This window comes from Caretta caretta, chromosome 1 (genome assembly GCF_965140235.1).
Source record: "Caretta caretta isolate rCarCar2 chromosome 1, rCarCar1.hap1, whole genome shotgun sequence".
Classification (NCBI taxonomy): Eukaryota; Metazoa; Chordata; order Testudines; family Cheloniidae; genus Caretta; species Caretta caretta.
In genome coordinates this window covers 226,246,537-226,263,291 of record NC_134206.1, presented here as the reverse complement: position 1 = coordinate 226,263,291, position 16,755 = coordinate 226,246,537, and the positions used below count along the sequence as shown (strand labels likewise).

The 16,755-nt window shown below is 44.1% G+C and overlaps 1 protein-coding gene across 3 annotated transcripts in view; it reads right to left on the bottom strand.

Moving 5' to 3' along the window:
* The window catches only part of LRP6 (LDL receptor related protein 6), a 201,198-nt gene that overhangs the window by 58,608 nt on the left and 125,835 nt on the right, over window positions 1-16,755 (bottom strand). The window lies entirely within an intron of this gene.

Genomic DNA, 16,755 nt, shown 5'->3' with positions numbered 1-16,755 from the left:
TATATTTACACCCACACACACACACACAGTGTCCACAAAAAAAAGGCAGACATTACATTTTACTTTGTGAAATTTATATTGCTACATGTATTAAGATTCTTTTGAAAGTACAATAAGCACACTTTTCCAAACCTAATTTTGTATTAAGGTACATTTACCAACCTAGGTCTACACCTTAAGCTTTTTACACCAATAACCAAATCCAAATGCTGCTCTTCTCATTACAGATTGTTTAATTTTTAGACTTCCCTTCGAAAACTGTGCTGTTATTCTACTTCAGAAACTTTCAACATCTGCTGACTTCCCCCATTTTTTCTAGCTGCATGGTTCCCCGACATTCTTTTTTGACAAATGAGGTGCCTGAACAAAGATGCTTAACTGAAGAAACATGAAACTGCTCTAAAAAATGTCTGTAAGGCAAACTGTGACTAACACCTTTTGCTCAAGCCAACGGTCTCTCCAACCTTCAAGCCACCAGTTTCTCTAATCAGCATGCAGAGCCCCCTTTTACAAAAATCTTCACTGGTAAAGAAAACATCTCCACCCTTTAAGTGAAACTCACCATCCACATTTTATCTTATCAGCATCTTGCTGACTTTCACAGTTGTTCTAATTCTCTGTGCTGACTTCACTTTTTTCCTCCCGAAGCCATAAAGATAAGCCACTTGTCTGTAACTAATTAATTCACAATAATTAGTGCTTGCTAAGCAGAACAGCCAGCTATGGGGCATGCCTAGACGTAAACAGATCCTGTAACTGGAAGTGACCAAATAAAATAAACAGTAGTCATCATTAAAATGTCACTAGTTACCAAAAGTAGCCACCACACTGCATTAGCTAAGTTACCACACTTTCACCCTGTACTTACAACAGAATACAATTGTGGTATTAGAGACGGTGTCCTGGGAACTGCTGGTAAAAGATTACTTTAAAAAAGTGTGCACTGTGAACTAAATGGAAGCTCACATAAGCTTCAAATGGCAAGCTATGCTACTAAAACAGAGCAATCAACCATACTTGTCATGAAAGGAAGGTGAGGAGGGGGCAGGGAGGAGAAGAGAAAGGAAACCATCACCTAGCCCTTTGTGAATTTCTGGTTTGGAGTGTTTAAGGAGATTACTTACCTGTAACTGGAGGTTCTTTGTGATGTGGGGCCCATATCTGTATTCCACTGTGGGTTACGCATGCGCACCATGCGCTGGGAGTCAGAAAATTTGAAAGTAGCGTCGATTGGTCTGCACATGTGCCCTGTCTCGCTTGGTGCTTCCGACGGAGGCAATAAAGGGCGAGACAGACCAACCACCTCTTCAGGTCCTTTTCTACTGTGAATAAGGGAGGGTGGGTATTGGAATACAGAGAGGGACTACACTTCTCAAAGAACCTCCAGGTACAGGTAAGTAACCTCCTCTGGTTCCTGGAGTGATGGTCCTGATTGCATTCCACTGTGTGTGATTGACAAGTAGTATCTAAGCAGGGGGAAGGTGTGAGGCTGAGACTGGTAGGGTTGAATGGAAAACTGCCATCCAAAAGGAGGCATCAGCAGCTGAGTCCTGTACCAGGGCATAATGCCTGGTAATTGTGTGGACAGCGCTCCACGTGGCCAGTTTACAGGTATCTAGGAGGGGTACGTCCTGAAGAGACACTACGGTTGTTGCTTGAGCTCTAGTGTATGAACTAGATACACTAGATCCTGTAGGGGGAGGGAGGCTTGAGAGCTGATAGAGTAGAATGCAGCCAGAGACCCATTTGGAAATTCTCTAGGTGGAGATGGCATGCCCTCTGACTCTCTCCACTACAGTGACAAACAATCTCGGGGACTTCCTGATTGGTTTTGTTCTCTGTTGATAAAAGGCCAAGGCTGGTCATACATTGACCGAGTGGAGTCTGTTATTCTAGAAATGTACGTGGTTTTGGGAAGAATACAGGTAAGTGAATGGATTGGTTAAGGTGAAATTCCATAACCACTTTAGGGATAAATTTGGGATGTAAGTTTAAAGAAACTTTATCTTTATGAAACATGGTGTATGGAGGGTCTGCCTTCGCCGACTCTCCTCACCGATGGGATTACAAAAAAGGTGACCTTCATGAAGAGGAGGGAGATGGAGCAAGTAGCTAAGGGCTCAAAGGGAGCACTTGTCAGTACCAAAAGAACAAGTTTCGAGTCCACTTGGGGCACAATCTTTTGAGGAGGTGGGAAAGTTCTTATCAGGCCTTTCCAGAAGTCGGAACCGACTGGTTTGTGGTTGTGTGAAAATAGAGTAGCCCTCAGTAGGTTGATGGAATGCACTGACTGCTGCCAAGTAGACTCTCACGGTACTGAGGGAGAGACCCGATGTCTTCAAAGTTAGGATATAGTGTAGGATGAGTGGAATATCTGTAACTTCTGGTAGAACACCTCTTGGTTGTGTCCAGGACGAGAAATGTTTCCGTTTAGCTAGGTCACATTTCCTAGTCAAGTCCTTTCTGCTATCAGAGAGGATCTCTCACAGGGCTGAAAAGCATGTACAGTCTAGGAATGGTGCCCATCCAAAGACCACATCCTGAGCAGACATGCCAAACCCGTGGAGAAAAAAAACGCAGAAATTGGGCTTGTTATTGGCTTGAGAGTTGCTTGTTGGCTAGTTTTTGGCTTGTAGCTTGTTGGGCTTGTAGTGTGTTGGTTGTTGCTGCTTCCTTCCTTCTTTTTTTTTTTTTTTAAATCGGCTCCTGGCAAGCAGGGGAAAGGTGAGAAGAGAGTCGGGGTGCACAGCGGGCTCACCACAGTCCCAGATTTCACGCTGGGGGGGATCTACTCACAGAGTGTTGGGGTTCTTAGGGATTGGCTTGTTTTGGCCTGGTTTTGAAATGGGATTAGCTTGATTTTTGGCTTATTGTGAAAGTCAGGGTGTTTATTTACTGCATGAAAAGTTGGCAACTGTGGTCCTGAGGTGGAGTGGTCGTGGTTTAGGGTGTTAGATCCTGCTGCTGTATTGGGTCAGGAGCTCGGGAAACACTGGCAGTGAAATTGGCAGACGAGACAACATGCACAGGAGGTTGGGGAACCAGAACTGCCTAGGCCAAAAAGGGGTGATCAGGATGACTGTTGCCCTGTACCGCCAGATCTTGCATAGCACTCATTGCAGGAGCAGCACTGGAGGCAAGGCATAGTTGAACAGCTCTGATCAGGAAAGAAGGAGAGCATCACCCTGGGAGCAGTAACCTAGGGCTCCTCTGGAGCAATAGGTGGTGCGCATGTTGTTGGCCTGGGAAGCAAACATCACGTGAAAATGCCATGCAGCACTGTGTCGTGATTTTCCCCACTTGCAGTCGATAGCAAAGTGCCTGCTGAGGGAGCCAGAGTACATTCTGCGTCCCTAGAAGCTAGGCTGTAAATAGGGTGATCTGACTGCTGATGCACCGGTTCCAGAGATTGACTGCTTCTGCACACAGAGAGGCAGATCTTGCTCTGTCTTGCTTGTTGATGTAGAAAACCGTCATGGTGTTGGTCTGACATTATCAGGATATGGTGAGAGTGGATGAATGGAAGAAAAGATTCACGTGCCTGCTTTCTCACCCTTAATTCCAGGGCACTGATGTGCATTCTGGACTCTCGAGTTGTCCATGTTCCTTGCACCGGGTGGTTGCCCACATGGGCTCCCCAACCTAGTAGGGACGGATCTGTAATTATGGCCTTGTTCAGTGAAGAAGAAAGAAAGGGGACCCCCACACATACATATGAGGATTTGTCCTTGGTGGGAATGGTCAGTGAGAGGTTTGTGGAATGATCGCTTGGGGAATAAACCAACTGTAGCCATGTTTGAAGGCAACAAAGGTGGAGACTTGCAAATGGAATATCATATGTGCACAAGGCCATGTGGCCAAGTAGGGACAGACAGGTTTTGACTGTGACCTGAGGGTTGCTCAAGATGTGAGCTACATCATCATTCATGGTCTGGAACTTGTCTGTGCTCAAGTACACCCTTGCAGTGACAGAGTTCAGGGTTGCCTCAAAGAAATCCAAAGATTGCAGGGGGTAAGAACAGATTTTTCAATGTTTACTCTGACTCCCAGTGAGGAAAGGAGGCAGAGCATTATAGAGGCTGACATATAGACTTCTTGGCATGATTTGGTGATGAAGAGCCAGTCATTAAAGTATGGGAAAACAATGTCTGACATGAGCTGCTACCACTGAAAATATCTTGGTAAAGACTCTAGGGGCGGTAGCTATCCCAAAGGGTAGGACTCTGTATTGGAAATGGCTGGAGCTCATAAATCTGAGATATAGTCTGTGGGTGGGATAAATATTGATGTGAAAGGGACAGCGGTACCATTGGAGCCCAATGTTTCTGGCTTCTTGTCTTGCCTGTGGGACTTAAGACATCCTAAGTCCTCATGTGCTGAACTGGTGGATTTGCTTGCAGGCACATCCGGTTTCTTTGAAGTGGACTTAAAGACAGACTTATTCCCATGCTTATGAGGAGTGCTTCCTAACTTCCCAAGCAGGCCCTGCCATGGGGTGTGTGGAGCTGGATTCCCTGGCACCAGGGTTGGACTTTGCAGCAGAAGGCAGGCTACTTGATGACTCAGGCCAACGTATGGGGTTGAGGAGGGGTTTCCAATCAGGGTCTCATTGCCTTCTCCATGAGATACTTGCGGAGATTAAACGCCCACCCTTCTTGGGTACAGCTGGGGAAGGACTGGCAAACACTGCACCAAGCCATGATATGAACTTCTCCCAAGCAGCAGAGACAGCACTGGTAGTCATCAGTGACTGAGAAGGACTGTGGACAGCAAGCGCAGAGTTTGAAGCCCAGAGTTCTGGGAATAGTCTGATACCCAGACAGAGTATGAGGGGTTCCCCCGTAGCTTAATCTAAAGCTAAAAGATACTAAAAAACTATTAAAATTACTAAAACTATTAAAGTTTATTAAGAACTATTCAAACCCAGGTCTTTCTCCTCCTCTGTTGCATTCAACTGACCAGACCCCAGTTTATAGCAAAAATTCTTGTTGCATGACCTTTCACTTTGTACTATTAAATTTCATCCCACTTCTCTTACTCCAGTTTTCAAGGTTGTCCAAATCTTCTTGTATGATATTCCAGTCCTCTTCCATATTGGCACTGCTTCCCATCTTTGTGCCATCCATAAATTTTATTACCAAACTCCTACTTTTTCTGCCAAGATCATTCATGAAAATGTTAAACACTGATCCCAAGACTGATCCTTGAGGAACTCTACTAGTAACCTCCCTCCATCCTAGCAATTCACCTTTCAGTATGATCCGTTGTTGTCTTCTCTTTAACCAGTTCCTTACCCACCTTTCAATTCTCATATTAATCCCCATCTTCTCCAATTTAACTAATAATTTACAATGTGTGAAATCCATAGATGAGATCTACAGCATGTCTTTTGTCTTGAAAATTGGTTATCTTCTCAAAGAAAGAGATCAGGTTACTGTGGCATGATCTACGTTTTGTAAAACCATGTTGTATTTTATCCCAATTACTGTTTACCTCTATGTCTTTAACTACTCTTTCAAAATTTGTTCTCAGTTCTTGCATACATCTGAGGTCAAACTAAGAGGCCTGTCGTTTCCCAGATCACTTTTTCCCACCTTTCATAAAAATATAGGTAACATACCCTATGACTGGAGAATTGCAAGTATGACCCCTAAGTTTACAGAGTCACTGAAAATCCTTGCTATTGGGCTTGCAATTTAATGTGTCAGTTCCTTTGATACTCTTGGATGGAGATTATCTGAGCCCCCAGACTCTGTCCCATTAAACTACTTGAGTTTGGCTTCCGCCTCAGATATGATCATTTCTACTTCCACATCCTTGTTCCCATTAACCAGCAGGCCACTGCCCCCCGAACTCCTCATTATCCTTATTAAAAAGTGAGGCAAAGTATTTAAGTATTGGCCCATACGTAGATTATCTTTAATCTCCACTCCCTCCTCTGTGTTTAGCAGTCCCACCTCTTTCCTTGTTCTCTTTTTATTTATATGGCTTAAGAACTTTTTACTATTGTTTTAATTTCCATTGGAAGGTCCAACTTTGCTTGGCTTTTGGCAGTTTTCTCACTTTTCCCCCTATATTTTCTGAGTTCCAACAGGTAGCTTTCCTTGCTGATCCATCCCTTCTTCCATTTCTGTAGGTTTTCTGCTTTCTCTTAATAACCTGTTTGAATGCTTGCTCATCCAGTTTAGTCTGTAATCTTTCCTCACGAATTTTTTCCCTTTGCTCAGGATGCAGGCCTCCGATAGTTTCTGCATCTTTGACTTCCAATAATTCCAAGCCTCCTCTACATTCAGATACTGAAGTTCTTCAGTACAGTCCACTTCCCTAACTAATTCCCTTAATTTTATAACGTTTGCCGTTTTGAAATCAACCCTAGCTGCAGACCTATTTTTGTTTATCCTTCCATTTAGCAAGCATGTAGGACTATTAATCATCGCCTGATGCACAGAACTGAGATTCTCAGCACCACGCAGGACCTAGTGGATGGATCTGCAGCAATGAGTTCCCAAACTGTGGTGGGGAGACAAACAGCATGCTCATCCCTATTTTGGCACTAGCCCACCTTGCTACTGAGTACTTCAACAAAAAGGCTACTTTTCTATCGTTATGCAAGCAATGATGGATCACAGAGAATGCTTCATTGATCTCACATTTTGAAGAACACAGGACTTAGAAAGCTCAGAAAGCTGCAAGCAGAAACATTCTTTCCCAACCAGCAGATGACCATCAGTGATGCTGAAATGCCCACGCTGATCCTGGAGGACTCACCCTACCCCTTGCTCCCTTGGCTCATGAAGCTGGGCACTGGCCACCTTGACAGCACCAAGGAAAGATTCAACTACCAGCTCAGACTGGCTAGGCTGTGGAGGAGCCTCAAATAGGTCCTGGCTTGCGGCATGGTCGGAATCCCCCCTCACAGTTCACGAAAGGGGCTTCTGTTTTGGGCTCCTCAAAGGCACCCATAGTGGTTTGTGGAGTGCTGGTGGGGTCTCTGCCAAATATGGCATGCAGGTCCACGGCTCAGTACTTGATCTGCTGTTATGCTCCTAGGCCTGGTATCCCCAACAAAGTTCCTTCGCTTTCACATGGCACTGCTGCTGCTCTCTGTCGTACCCCTTTGCCCCACAGCCTCTTCTCCCCACAGGCCAAGGAGATCCAATACTTGTGTATTCCAGGCAGAAGCATACCTAGTCGTACATGATCTGTTGGGCAGCTGCACACAAGGGTGAGCTCCTAGGTGTGTAATCAGGATGAGGCACTCCACAAACATGTGGGAAGCATATGGGGTGGATGTGGCTTCCGGGCTCCGTGACCCCAGGACAATGGAGTTTAAAATTGTGGCCCGAATGGTCACTGTCACAGGGAATGGGGCATTGTGAGACAGCTGCTGGAAGACTTTTAGGGTCGAGTCAGGTCATGTAGTGTCTACACTCACACGATGTTGCCCTCATTAGGTCAACCATGGCTCTACGCCATTCAGGGAGATGGTTTTACTATACTGCTGTAAATGGATGCTTATGTCAGCTGGCGACAGATTTGAACACAGACACGCAAACACAGACCTAACTTTGTAGTGTAGATCAGGCCTAAGTAACTTGCCCAAGATCACTCAGGAAGTCTGTAGCAGAGCAGGGAATAGAACCCAGGTCTCCCAAGTCCTAGGTGGGCAACAAGAAAACTTGGTTATTTAAGTGAACTTAACACTGGTGAAAGGTGCTGGACTGGCAGTCCAGGCAGAGCGCTATGGCCATGCAACCTTGCCCACATATGCCCCAATCCTCACCTGGAAGGGTGGGAGCATAAATCAGGTTCCATGCCCATTCAAACCATAACCACTCGGCAGAGACTGGCAAGAAGTGTTGTCAATTAGTGCCAACTGTGGTGAAGAAGTTTCTTAACGGGCACATCTGTCTACAAAGAGCTGGAGTTAGAGCAGCAGTAATTCCATCATGACCAAACAGACAGCAACATTTAGTTCCTACTAAATTCCGGATTTCAAAGGTTTTAAAAGGATCCCAATGTGTAAATCACAAAACAAAAAAGAACCAGAGTGACGCAGGGGGAAAAGCAAGAAGGGACGCGGGGGCGATACATACATTCTACACAGAAGAGAGAAAAAAACAGTCATAAATCAACTCATTCTAGAGAATTTCAACATACACTCTTCAGACTGTGAAATTGAGAGAACAATCAGGTCACAAGCTGATCTTCCTTGCATGTGTACTCCTCTGTGGGATCCCAAACTGGATTATTCAGCCAAACTGATAACCAGGCACTCTGAATCCCTGGTTAAGAAACCTGTCTTATAATCTGAGCTAGTGTCTTCAGTGGTTTGTGCTGCTTTAACCACAGTGTGGTGTGGGTTTCACATTCTGAGGCTATTCTAAATACTTCAAACCACAGTGAGAATACAGGCTACAACAGGAAACAGATGTGCCTAACCACAAAAGTTACCTTTACTGAAAGAGTGAGTAGTTCTATGAAAGGGGGGGGAGGAGGAAATCACACACAAGAAATGCAAATGGTCTTTCCTCTGGGCAAGAGTCTTGCAAATCCGTCAAAGAAAACAATATCAATACAAAACTTCAAAAAAATATAGCATGTTGAAAATAAAATTAATTAAAACAAAAAATAGTGGCCATATCTTAAGATGCTGATGACCAAACACGATGTGAATAATACATACAACTTAATATCTCATAGCATTGTTTCCATCTGAAACCAAAAAACTTCAGAGTGGAATTTTGCATCAGAGCAATTTGTTCGGTGTCTCAATTTTTGCCAAATATTATAGATGTAATTCACTTCTGAATACCAACAACAACGAAGTGATATAAGTGGGCTGATGCAGTGACATTCCACTTCTGGCAGCACTAGCTGACATTTGACTGGTGGTCTCAATCTAGTCAAAACACCTTGGCCATTTCATCAGTAAATTCCAGTCAGTTCCAATTAGAACAGGAAGGTTTGGCAAATCATTACTATGGTGTATTGGCAGAGTTATATGGAGGGACCCCAGTGAAGTGACCTTTCAGCATTTTCAGTATTATTTCTATTGTCATTCTGAAGATTACCTTAGCATCATTTCAGAACAGGACTGAAAACACTCTTGGTGTTCGGTTCAGCTTACCTGATTTTGGGAGATTTTTGTATTAATTATTTCTGAAGAAAGGACAATGGTTTTAATGCTGTGTACGGTGGTCACCTCATGAAATTAAAAAAAAAGCATTTAATAGGCACCTTGTCACTGTAACAACTACAGCTTTAAAAATAATTCAAAAGAATATAAGACACCCCAAGAACATTTCACACCAAGTTGTCCCTCCTCAAAAATGCCCTCCCGCCCCAAAAACAAAACAAAAACCAAAAACCCACATTCTAAATAATCAATATGCTACACACTCCCCTGGAAAATCTGGCACTGTCATAGGCAGCATACTGAGCGTGATGGATCATTGGTCTGACCTAGTACGGCCATTCTTAAATTCAGATTTGGCCAAGTTTCCAAGGCCTTACGCTCATCTTGATATAGGGTAGTTGTAGCCATGCTGGTCCCAGGATATTAGAGACACCAGGTGGGTAAGATAAGGTCTTTTAAGGGATCAACTTCTGAAGATATTACCTCTCCCACCTTGTCACTCAACTTGATGGCATTTCAGAACACAATAACTTTTGAATGCCACATCTGATCAACTCCAAAATGCCAGGGAATGTTCTAGGCATCCATGGGCACAACCATATTGATTTGGGTGAAATTCAGGAGACAGGAAAAGGAAAACGGAGGACACACAAAGCCCCTGGCATCTGGTTAGCAAACTTAGCAACTCCAACCACCTCTGTAACTGTCTATAGATCAAAGAACCAGCAGATGGCAGCCATTACCACCTTCCAGCATAACACACCCATCTCAGCTCTGCCCTTCCTCCCAACACGGTTTAAAATGTCGACACCCTGAATTACTTATCTCCCACACAGAAAGAACATAAATAAGAATGGTGAAGGTAAGGGGGAAAATGGGGGCACACAAAGAGCCCCTAGCATGGAAGCGAGAATGGGGAACCCTGGTATGGGGGAGAAAGTGACACGGAGAGCACACACAGCCCCTGCCAGAGGGAGCATGGGGGTTTCAGGAAATACAGTGGTCCAGGAAGGTGGCACACAGAGAGCTCGTCAGGGGTGAATGCAGGAATCCAAGGAGCCTCTAGTGTATGCAATGTGCCCATCTTACACAAGCAACAAAGTGTGACCCTCTAGTTCAGACATTTTAATTGTTGAGGTAGTTATTAGCTGGTCTAGCATGGGATCTGTACATGTATATACACAATAGTATGCAAAACTAATATCATTACTTAGTATGGATAATACTTATGATGTGATGGTAAAGAAGGCAAATTTGTAGTAATTCTACTCAAGATCTAATTGTTCTTTCCATGTTAGGTGTTACAGAACCCACTTTTCCTCTCAGATAAAACACCGTAAGTGTATAACAAGGATATTGCCCAAAAACTTACTAAAATTATATCTTTTCTGTATTTCCTTTTCTATTACTGCAGACATCATAAACATAGCACTTAGAGGAGAGGAAAGTGATCAGGAACAGTCAGCATGGATTCACCAAGGACAAGTCATGCCTGACTAATCTAATTGCCTTCTATGACGAGATAACTGGTTCTGTGGATGAAGGGAAAGCAGTGGACGTGTTGTTCCTTGACTTTAGCAAAGCTTTTGACACGGTCTCCCACAGTATTCTTGCCAGCAAGTTAAAGAAGTATGGGCTGGATGAATGCACTATAAGGTGGATAGAAAGCTGGCTAGATTGTCGGGCTCAACGGGTAGTGATCAATGGCTCCATGTCTAATTGGCAGCCGGTATCAAGTGGAGTGCCCCAAGGGTCGGTTTTGTTCAATATCTTCATAAATGATCTGGAGGATGGTGTGGATTGCACCCTCAGTAAATTTGCAGATGACAAACTGGGAGGAGAGGTAGATACGCTGGAGGGTAGGGATAGGATACAGAGGGACCTAGACAAATCGGAGGATTGGCCAAAAGAAATCTCAAGAGGTTCAACAAGGATAAGTGCAGAGTCCTGCACTTAGGATGGAAGAATCCCATGCACCGCTACAGACTAGGGACCGAATGGCTCAGCAGCAGCTCTGCAGAAAAGGACCTAGGAGTTACAGTGGACGAGAAGCTGGATATGAGTCAACAGTGTGTCCTTGTTGCCAAGAAGGCCAATGGCATTTTGGGATGTATAAGTAGGGGCATTGCCAGCAGATCGAGGGACGTGATCGTTCCCCTCTATTTGACATTGGTGAGGCCTCATCTGGAGTACTGTGTCCAGTTTTGGGCCTCACACTACAAGAAGGATGTGGAAAAATTGGAAAGAGTCCAGCGGAGGGCAACAAAAATGATTAGGGGACTGGAACACATGAGTTATGAGGAGATGGGGATGTTTAGTCTACGGAAGAGAAGAATGAGGGGGGTTTGATAGCTTCTTTCAACTACCTGAAAGGGGGTTCCAAAGAGGATGGATCTAGACTGTTCTCAGTGGTAGCAGATGACAGAACAAGGAGTAATGGTCTCAAGTTGCAGTGGGGGAGATTTAGGTTGGATATTAGGAAAAACTTTTTCACTAGGAGGGTGGTGAAACACTGGAATGCGTTACCTAGGGAGGTGGTGGAATCTCCTTCCTTAGAAGTTTTTAAGTTCAGGCTTGACAAAGCCCTGGCTGGGATGATTTAATTGAGGATCGGTCCTGCTTTGAGCAGGGGGTCGGACTAGATGACCTCCTGAGGTCCCTTCCAACCCTGATATTCTATGATTCTATTCCACTTCTGTTATTGCATAAACTCACTCATTTCCCATCAGACAGCTTCTCCCAAAGTATCAATTAAGCAGTGTCTCAAATCTAGCATTTTTAACACCCTAATTACTTTCATGGTGACAAATTGATTTCAGAAACAATGGATTGTGTTATCATTGGGATTGACTCAGGCCAAAGATACCCAAGTAAATAGGGGAAAAACAGCTTCTGTTTACAAACTTCCTGACAATCAACAATGACATCCTCTAGGAAATCTCAGTAATACAAAAGAAACTACATTTGGTAGTAAAGGATCAGACAGAAATTACAGTTGAAATGAAGGACAAACAGGGTTGAGAGCACAGAGACAACCTAAAAAATGTCACAGAGAGAGAGGGGTAACATCTATATACAAATAAAAAGTTTTAAATGGGCAAATAAGTATTCCTGATAATGGAATAAAAACTTCAAGCATTTAACAATTCTAAAACATGGTGGAATGACCTCAAAGGGGTAATATACTAAGTGGGCACAAACTACACAAGGATAGATTAGATTGTAGATATGGAGGGGGAGCACAACAACTTAAAGATTCCATGAAAACAACACATCAGAGTGGAGGGGACCATAAAGTTTGGATATAAATCCCAAATCATAAGAATAGGAATATATCTACTAGGGTTGTATTACCACACTTCAGAGAATGAAAGATATTAGGTTTGTAGTGTTGAGGGTGATCTGAGAGAGAATTTAAAGTTAATGAGGCAATAAAAATGGGTGATTTCAACCACCCACATATAAACTGGTCATATGGTTTAGAGTCCATGGAACAGCTACTTCGAGAACACAGAAGAGGAGAAGTTACTCTGGATTTAATCCTAAATCCAACATCCATCTCAGCTCAATGTGCAGCCGTGCTCAGAAAAGCAAATAAAGTGTTAGGATGTTTAAAGAATGTGGAAAAAAATACTATAAAGCCATTCATTATATAACTAAATATAAACCTTCACCAGGAATACTGTATTCTGTTCTGGTCAACCTACCTCAAAAAAGATATAGGAATAACAGAAAGAGTTCAGAAAGAAAATACCTCAGCCCGTGGCGCTTCCTGCAGCCCCCATTGGCCTGGAATGGTGAACCACAGCCAGTGGGAGCTGCGATTGGCCAACCCTGCGGAAGCTGCAGGTAAACAAACCGGCCCGGCCCACCAGCAGCTTTCCCTGATGGGACACGTGCCAAAGGTTGCCAATCCCAGATATAAAACAGTTTCTGTCTGGAGAAAAAAATTTCCCTGGAACCTAACCCCCGCTACTTAAATGAATTCTTATGGGAAATTGGATTCGCTTAACATTGTTTCGCTTAAAGTAGCATTTTTTAGGAACATAACTACAATGTTAAGCAAGGAGTTACTGTACATCTCTCATTTGTACAATATACCAGGGGCAGAATTAAGAGGCAAAGCGGTTTCAGATGTATGCTTCATCTGCATTTACTTCTAATATCTAAAAGAGCTATTGGTTCTGTCTAAATGTAACTATACAAAAACCATGTGTGTTCAACTTGGCAGGGAGTTGACTGTTTCTACCTCTCAATTTTCAGTGCTTTATTAAAAAGTGGGGGTTGAACAAAAGCAATCAAGCTTGTCTACACATCAGTATTTCACAATATACAGATATATGAAAAAGAATTTCTCAATAACATTTTTTTGAATGCTTGGAAAACAAAATTTTCTTATTAGGGTACTGACAAAATAGAGAGTGTTGTCATCAAAGGAAAATGTAGCCCTACAATTTCAGGATTAGAATGCAGAATGGAGCATTCTCCAGATGCCAAGCTTTTAATTCCCTGGTCATACACAATAAGGTCTTCTCTGTTCAAGACCTTTGTACCCAAAAAAAAATCTTAATAGCTTCCATTTTCTGTTGCCCGATGAAGCTGTGTTCTGAAAGCATGTGTGTACTTATGCTGAAAAGAAGCAAGATATAAAAGACGTTCCCCATTAATCATCAGGGTTAGGGAAACTAATGCTAGGCATGATAAATAGAGTTGGGCATACAGAAACACTTCAAGTTAGAACTGCACTCAGAATCATTAGATAATGGTTGGATCTGTATGGGAAGCACACAGTCTTTGCTCAAAGCCCCCTACCCCCCCCCCCCCGCCCTCTCCTCCAGGAGGTGTATGTCTGTTTCATCACTGGATTTGAGAAGAATGGAGAAAAGGAAGGAGAACAGATAAAGGATAACTGAAGCAAAAAACACACTGAAAAATTGCAAGGAAACCAGCTGTATCAATCATCAGAGGGGTAGTCGCGTTAGTCTGGATCCGTAAAAGCAGCGAAGAGTCCTGTGGCACCTTATAGACTAACAGACGTATTGGAGCATAAGCTTTTGTGGGTGAATACCCACACACACACTATATCAATACAGGTTTTGCTGGCCATTTAAAATCCATCCTATGTCTTAAAACAGGTAGTATACATGTCCAGAAGACCGTATTCACTTGAGCAGGAAAACAAAAAAACTGTTCAACAGAGCAGATCATACATTTTTAACCTCATAGCACGGCAGGAAAATCCTTTAAACCTGTAGCAAGTCAATGAGAAATCTTCCCCACTGGTAAGCACAATAGCAGCCATCCATTTCAATAGAAGTTTATCAGCAGTGAAACCTGACCGAGATAAATGAGGAAGCTTTTAAGCCACACAGCCTGCTTCTGCCTGCTGCAGGCTGCCAGATAAAATTGGAACAAAAGCTCCCTGCTGCACCCCCTACCATTCTCCATTAACCCCTGCTGATGTTTTATCATCATCTGGGGGCTCCAGAAAAGCATAGCATGAATCAGTGCGTAAAAATAAATACTAGAGCACATATGTGGCACAAACATACCAAAAATCTGGCTTGCAGGAGACACTGACTTCTTTAGTGATGCAATAAGACTACTATTTGAGTAATGCCACACATTGAAAAACAAAAAAGCAAGCACTATTTAATGATTTTGTATGGAAAATCTACTTGTATACAATAATGCATAATCACACTGAAATGTCTCTTTGTCCATACACAAAGCCACTTATCAAGCAGGAGCAGGCTGAGTTTTCCTGACACCAGTTCCAAGTTCTACAATTAGACCATGCATAAGGCCCTTCATTTTCAGTTTTTATTTTTTAAAAGAACTTCACAGGAATTTATTAGTATTTATTCTAATTTTAAAAATGAGTGAAAGATAATTAAAAATTAAAAAGGAAGGGTAGTGTGCAAGGCAGGGCAGTAGGGTGACCACCTTTTCAGAAAGCAAAAGCAGGACACATGCAGGTGCCCTGCCCTCTGTGTGGTCCTGCCCCTCCTCATCCTCCCAAGTCCCCACCTCCTGCCCCTTCTCTTTCCTCAAGTCCCTACCTCCTGCTCCTCCTCTTCCCCCGAGGCCCCACCCCATGGGCTAGGCTGGAAGCTGGAGCAGGACTGTGTTAAGAGCCACCTAGGGAGTCCAGACTGCTATGGGGAACCTCAGACCCTCCATCTGTCCTGAAGCAGCCTCTGGCCAGTGTGCCCAGCCTCTGGGGTGCACCGCCCAAGGGCAGGTGGAGGGTCTGGGACTCCAGGGCTCCCCACAGCAGCCCAGGCTCCCTGGGTGGTTCTTACATGCCCAGCTCTGGCTTCTGGCCTGGCAGAGGCCTCAGGAGGGAGAGGAGGAGGAGCGGGGGGGCAGGACCTCATGGTGAGGGGGGAGACTAAGGTCCACCCCTGCCCCTCCACCCTGCACCAGGAAGACGCAGGCATCACCCTGAGCCTCAGACAGGCGCAGACCAGTGACGCAGGGAATCCAGGACAAATGCTGTCCCAGAGACATTGAGCCCGGAACCAGGACTTGGCTCTGCATTTCATGACTGTCCAGCCCAATTCAGGGTGGGTGGTCACCCTACAGAGCAGGAGGTATGCTTACTACTCACAGGGGTTGGGGATACTTGTGATGTAGCCTCGTCTCCTAGGACCCGGGCTCCCTGCCTGTCTCGCTCCCCAACTGCGCAGAGGAAGCAGACAGGACTCCGGCACTTCAGCATGGCCAAGACAACAGTAGGCTACAACTTGGGAGTACTGACCCCCCCAACTCCCGCAGGGCATAGCCCTCTCCTGAACGCAGCCTTTCAGAATAGCGCCATCCACTTCCTGGGGTCACACTGAAGGGTATGGGTCAGGATAGGGCTTTGTCCAGCAGGGAGCTCAGTACTCACAGAGTCTACTTGCTGGCTGGTACACAGTGGGGGAGAGAGATGGGCAGGGAGCAGGGTCCCGGTAGTCGAGACCACATGCACAAAGTGCCATCCACTTCCCCTGCAGGACAGAGCCCCCAACCCTGCCCCTGGCCATTTAGTGTGATCCCAGGAACCAGATAGGGCTGCACTGAAAGGGCCAACAGGGGGCTCTCTCTGGGAAGTGGACAGGGTGCAGCCTTCTGCTCCCCTTTTGTGCCTGACCCCGTCCACTTCCGCCACAAAAAATTCCTGGGTCCTGAACAGCTAAAATTGGTGAAAACTGGGTAAAGCCCGAATACTGACTTTTTCAAAATCCAAGAATTTTTTTTTGAAGAAAAATCAATAAATACCGAAAACAGGCTACACAACATCTCAAATTAAATTAAAATTTAATTCTGAGCTCCTTTTTTCTCTCCAAGGTTAAAGGATCATCTTATACTAAGGCTACACAAATAGTGGGGGGTTTTTTTGTTTACTTTTTTTAAACAGCAGAGATCTAGTAATCTCCTTAGCATATGTAACATTTTGGTGAAAATGGTATTTGATATTCAGTTGTTTACAGTCTCAAAGGCTTGTACATTAAACACAAAGAGAGCAAATTTAGCCCAAAATTGAAATTTATGAAAATTGGCCTACAGCGAATAGAAATGTTTCTTGTCCTCCCCTTTCCTCATTTTGCCCTTCACCGTTTCTTTTTTAA